Source organism: Aristolochia californica, unplaced genomic scaffold (genome assembly GCF_029961685.1).
Source record: "Aristolochia californica isolate CCGP_79_NKW_82.1479 unplaced genomic scaffold, dmAriCali1.0.hap1 SCAF_13, whole genome shotgun sequence".
Lineage (NCBI taxonomy): Eukaryota > Viridiplantae > Streptophyta > Magnoliopsida > Piperales > Aristolochiaceae > Aristolochia > Aristolochia californica.
In genome coordinates this window covers 15,625,371-15,631,831 of record NW_027181804.1, presented here as the reverse complement: position 1 = coordinate 15,631,831, position 6,461 = coordinate 15,625,371, and the positions used below count along the sequence as shown (strand labels likewise).

The 6,461-nt window shown below is 40.5% G+C and overlaps 1 non-coding gene across 1 annotated transcript; it reads left to right on the top strand.

Moving 5' to 3' along the window:
* The first annotated feature begins 4,130 nt into the window (after positions 1–4,130).
* LOC137949152 (small nucleolar RNA R71) lies at positions 4,131–4,237 on the top strand. Its single transcript, XR_011111724.1, has one exon. It is a non-coding gene; the product is annotated as a small nucleolar RNA R71 (small nucleolar RNA).
* Positions 4,238–6,461: the final 2,224 nt, after the last annotated feature.

The window sequence follows — 6,461 nt, the reverse complement described above, 5'->3', positions numbered from 1 at the left end:
AGAGATTTCCACTTGACCACAAGTTTGCGGGTGGTATAGAGTGGACACCCGATGAGTGATGGAGTATTTCTTCAACAAGGTCTGAAATGCTCTGTTACAAAAATGAGATCCCCCATCACTGATGATCGCTCTCGGGGTACCAAACCTATTAAAGATGTTTTCTTTTAAAAACTTACCACCACTTTGTGATCATTTGTCTTACATGCAATAGCTTCAATCCATCTAGAGACATATTCAATAGCAACAAGGATGTATTGACAGCCGAACGAGACAAGAAAAGGCCCCATGAAGTTAATACCCCACACATCAAACAATTCAACAATAGGAATGGGATTAAGAGGCATCATGTTCTTCCTAGACAAACAACCAGTCCGTTGGCATCTATCACACACACGAAAAAACTCATGGGCATCTCTAAATAATGAAGGCCAATAGAAACCACATCGCAAGACTTTAGCCACGGTCTTTCTAGAAGCAAAATGTTCACCACATGCGTGGGAATGACAAAATTCAAGAATGTTGGCAAAGTCTTGCTCAGGTACACATCGCCTAATGACTTGGTCAGGACACACCTTGAACAAATTAGGGTCATCCCAAAAAAAAATGCTTGACTTGGGAAAAGAATTTCAATCGATCTTGTTTACTCCAATAATAAGGAATCTTACAAGTTACAAGATAGTTGACTATGTCAGCAAACCAAGGCAACTAGGATACTTGGAGAAGTTGTTCATCAGGGAAGGAATCATTCAAAGGAAGGGATCCTTCCTGAGGTGCTACATAGATCCTAGATAGATGATCAGCAACAACATTCTCACAACCCTTCTTATCTCGAAACTCAAGGTCAAATTCTTGCAATTGCAAAATACATCTAATCAAGCTAGGTTTAGTGTCGTTGATCAGTGAACACTATAACCTTTGACCCTAACAGATATGATCTGAATTTTTTCAAGGCAAACACAACAGCTAGCAACTCCTTCTCAGTAGTAGTGTAATTCAATTGAGCATCATGAAGAGTGCGGCTAGTATACTGAATGACACAGGGAATTTTATCCGTCTTTTGCCCCAAAACAATCCCCAATGCATAATTAGAGTCATCACACATCAACTCAAAAGGTAAAGACCAAGTAGGGGGTTGGACAATGGGTACAGTGGATAAACATTTCTTCAGTGTCTCAAAATCATGAATACAGGTATCATCAAAGGCAAAAAAAACATCTTGAGCAAGCAAATTCGTCAAAGGACGAGAAATTTTGCTAAAGTCCTTAATGAAGTGCCTATTGAACCCAGCATGGCCAAGGAAAGAACACACCCCCTTCACAGAAGTAGGTGGTGGCAGATTTTCAATTAGGTCAACCTTGGCTTTGTCTGCTTCTATACCCCGCTTAGACACTACATGTCCTAAAACAATTCCTTCTTTTACCATGAAGTGGCATTTCTCCCAATTCAAGACTAAATTGGTCTTAATGCAACGGGACAATACCAGTGAAAGATTATGCAGACATGTCTCAAAGCTAGAGACAAACACAGAAAATTCATCCATAAAGACCTCTAAAAAGTCACCAATCATGTCAGAAAAGATACTCATCATGCACCGTTGGAAAGTGGCGGGCACATTGCATAAACCAAAAGGCATGCTTCTGTAAGCAAAGGTGCCAAACGGACACGTGAATGTGGTCTTTTCCTGGTCTTCTGGAGCAATGGGAATTTGATTGTAGCCGAAGTATCCATCTAAGAAGCAATAAAAATTGTGGCCGGCCAATCGCTCTAGCACCTGATCAATGAAAGGTAGTGGGAAGTGATCCTTCCTTGTGGCAAAATTAAGTTTTCTATAGTCAATGCAGACACACCACTTGGTGGTAGTTCTTGTGGGAATCAATTCACCACTCTCATTTTTCATTATCTTTATCCCCCCTTTCTTAGGGACAACTTGAATTGGACTCACCTAGGTGCTATCAGAATAGGGTAAATGATGCCTGTCACAAGCAACCTGATGACTTCTTCTCACACAACCTCCTGCATATGGGGATTTAACCTACGTTGCATCTCACGTGAGGCTTTAGTACCCTCCTCCAAATGAATATGATGCATGCATATGGAGGGTCTAATCCCTTTTAAGGCATCAAGAGTCCACCCCAATGCCTCTCTGTGTGCTTGTAAAACTTCGGTCAATTGTTCCTCCTGCTCAGTACTCAAATCAGAGGCAATAATGACTAGCAATGAGTTCATGGGCCCCAAGAACGCATACTTCAATGTGGGAGGAAGTGGCTTAAGATCTAGCTTGGAAGTTTCAAGAGGTTTGTCCAAGTCAAGATGAAGATCATGTGGATGATCAGTTGTGACAACCTCATAAGGTTCCTCCAACAGAGGTACAGAACTAAGTAAAGAGTCAACCTCTCGGAAATATGTTTCCTCATCAAAATAGTCCATGTTGAAAGATGTTATGTAAGACTCAAAAGATTCAAGAGTGGATTCGTCATCAAGCATAACCATCTCTATCTTAAATGCAGGACTCGGATCATCAGACTCAAGTGGATGGTGCTCGACATTAAACACATTCAACGAGACCTTAAAATTTCCAAAAGACAACTCCAACTCACCACTTTTACAATGAATGACAACATTAGATGTGGCTAAAAATGGACGTCCTAGGATGACAAGAATTTGGTTGGTCACATTGCCTACTGGTTTTGTATCAAGAACAGTGAAATCAACCGGGAACAGAAATTTGTCCACTTTTATCAAAACATCTTCAACTATTCCTCGTGGTATCTTGACAGAACGGTCAGCTAATTTAAGTGTGATGGGGGTAGCCTTCAATTCACCCAAACCTAATTGCTGGTACACAAAGAAAGGAAGCAAATTCACACTTGCCCCTAAGTCAAGAAGAGCTCTCTAGATGGTATGTTCTCCAATGACACATGAAATTGTGGGGCATCCAGGATCTTTAACTTTAGGAGGAGTGTTGTGCTTCAAAATTGAGCTTACATTCTCAGTAAGAAAGACCTTTTTGTTAACACATTTTTTTCTCTTCTGTGTATAAAGGTCTTTCAAAAATCAGGCATAGGCAGGGACTTGCCTAATAGCATCAAGAAGTGGAATGTTAATGTGAACCTTACTAAACAGTTCCAACGTTTCATGCATGCTATCTCCTTTCCTAGGTGGGCCCGATAACCTTTGAAGATAAGGAGCCGGTGGGACTTGGTTAGGGATCTGCCTGGCTGTTGGTGGAGAACTTGGTGGTTCTTCACTCAATGATGTGTCCCCATTGTCATGCTTTGACTCCTTAGACTTAGTGGTCCCTACCCCATTGTTCAACTCACGAGCACTCCTAAGGGTGGTTATGGCTTTGGCTTGCTTGTGGTGGGGATTGGAACTCGACCCACTGTCATGTGTGCTTTTGGGGTTAGGAATGGTTTGACTCGGGAGTCTATTTTGTGCATGTTCACTCATGTGGCTGGCCAACTGACTCACTTGCATTTCAAGTTTAGCAATGGAGGATTGCGTATTATGCATGAGTAATTGAAGTGTATCCTCAAGTGAAGGTTTTTTTGGAATCAATGGTTATTGACTGAAGTGTGGGCGCGGAGCTTGGGGTTGAGTAAACCCTGGAGGACCCCCAACCTGTGAGCCCTTGGACCATGAGAAATTTGGGTGCCTAGCCCAACCCGGATTATATGTTTCCAAAAAAAGATCGTTCTGGTTTGGTCTATGAAAATTCTGGACTGCATTCAAGTCCTCAAGGAGCTCCGGGTAGGATGAACTAGATGGACACATTTGTGTGGGATGAGATGAACTAGAGCATATGGCACAGACAGTAGATGGGTTAGGAGCAAGTGAACTCTTGGACACCATAAGGGCATCAATTTTTCTAGTCAACCCCTCAATCTTGGCCATGAGCATGGGTGTTTCACTAACCTTGTAGAGACCCCCTCTTTTGGCTTCGTGGGATCTCCTATCAACATTAAATGATGAACCCCATTGCTAAGATTGATCACTCAACGTTTCAAAGAAGTCCCATGCCTCACTAGCACTCTTACCCATTAAACTCCCACCACTTGTTGCATCTACCATGGATCTAACCTGGGGTGTAAGAACTTGATAAAAAGTATTGCACTAAATGCCATTTCTCAAACCCATGATGCGGACACCTACGGATCAAATCCTTCCATTTCTCCCAAGCCTCATAAAAGTGTTCACCCTCCTTCTATATAAAGTTGAAGATTTCTCTCTTGAGGGCTTTAGTTCTCTAAATGGGAAAGTTCTTAGACAAAAATTTCGTGACTAATGTGTCCCATGAAGTAATGATGCCCACCTCTAAGGAATTAAGCCAAGACTTGGCCTTATCCTTAAGTGAAAATGGAAAAAGTTTTAACCGGATAGAGTCATCTGAGAAATTCTGGAATTTGAAAGTCGCACAGATATCTAAAAATTCCTTGATGTGATAATAAGGGTCCTCCTTCTCCAACCCATAGAATGTAGGGAGGAGTTGGATCACACCCGGTTTCAACTCATAACTGGCAGCAGTAGTGGGTGGCAATATAATGCAAGAAGGTGATGTGAAGTTGGATGGGATAGAATAATCCCTCAGGGCTCTACGGTCACCTACTGCAAGTAACTGTAATGGTTCACCCTGATTGGCCATGGTATCTCCTAACTTGACTTCTAGTGTTTTCCTAAAAATATGTTCTACCTCCTCAACAAAGGGAGCTAATGGTTCACCTAGGGAGCGGCGCCTGTGCATAAAAACACAAAAAGAAACAAAACTAACTATCAAATTATGCTAACAAACTAACTACTGAAAATATGAACTAACTAGAAGAAATAAAAATAACTTCATAAAAAAATATAAAATTATGAAAGCAGAAAAATAAATCTAACCTAAGACCACGGAGAATAAAGAAATACACTCAATACGCGCCTCCCTGGCAATGGCGCCAAAAACTTGATGTGAAATTTTTATTACATCGGTTTTTATACCTCGCAAGCGTACAAATTGTTCATGTAATCTAGCGGTAAGTGAGGGTCATATCGACAGGGAGGACTGAATTTTGTGTATTCTTCAGTCAACTAGCATAACCAAATGTGATGAATCAATCTGAACTAAACACTAATTATATCCAAAATTATCAAGCAATAATCTAATTAACTACTTGCACAATAGGAAATGTCAACTCTGGATTTTACCGTGATTCATGCCTCTCTCGAGTGCCACGTAATCATGAATCTAGTTTCTCAATCCTTGCATCTAGCCCCTCTCGGGCGCCTAGAGTTAATGAAAGAAATCAGATTAAAATACCAGAATCCAACTTAAATTACAATCCTACCCTAACTAGCTAATTTAATCAAATATTCAGAAAAAAATATTCAATAAACATTAATTCTCAAATAAAATTTAATAAACATTAAAAACCTAAGTTCAAACTATAGGAAAATTAAATTACAAAATGACGGATTACTCCCCTTCTCCTTCCTCTCGCTCAGGCTACAAAGGCCCGTTCTCACGGGTGCTGCAATTTTCAAAAATTGATGGCTTTAGGTTGCAAGAGCAAGTGGCCGGAGGTAGAGACGATGCCGGCGAAGAAGGATAGAAACCCACGGATCGAGGTGGTGCAGCGGACGACGGAATGGAGCCTCCTCTGACCGGCTCTCTTGAGTCTCAGTGGGAATAGCTCCGAAAATGGTCGAAAATGGGTAATCGACACCGGAGGATGGTCGGAGTACGGAATCGGCCCGGAGGAGCCCTCTCAGGTCACCTCTCGGCCTGGCGAGCAAAAAATCCTCTCGGGTCTCCCTTGTTTCGGTTGGCGGCTCCCCTTCTTCCCCCCCCCCCCCCCTCTCTTCTATTGATCGATTTTTCCCTAAAAATCCCTCTCTTTCACTAATGGCATTTTTGTAAATATCTCCTTCTCCACCAAAATTCTCCTAAAATTCCATAATTTAATCCATAAAAATCATTTTAGGGAGAAATACACCCTAAAAATAATGAAATATAATTCAAGAGAGAAAAATATGCAATATAAGCAGTAATTAATGCCAAATTCAATAAATGCACGTTTCATTTGAAAGCCGATAAATAACCACCTTTAACACAATTATAAGGGTTATTATATTATAATTAACCTAGTTCTCATGCAAGAATCTGGCATCTATCAATATGCATGCCTGAAACATGTTGAAGATGCAAATGACCTAATGATCCAAAAATTTCAAGGAGTAGAAAAAATTAAATTCTCAAGTTAACTTGTGGTGGGATATTTACCAGATCCAACCAACCCACTTTTTGCCTATGTTTACAAAAACTGGACCTAACAACCGTAAATGTTTTGATCAATTAATGATGTGTAACTGCTATAATTTTTTGTTAGAAATGACTTATGGCTTGATGATTACAAAACTTAATATATAAAATTATAAAAGCGTTTAAGATCCTTAAAAATCACAGATACTTTTTGGAATTATCT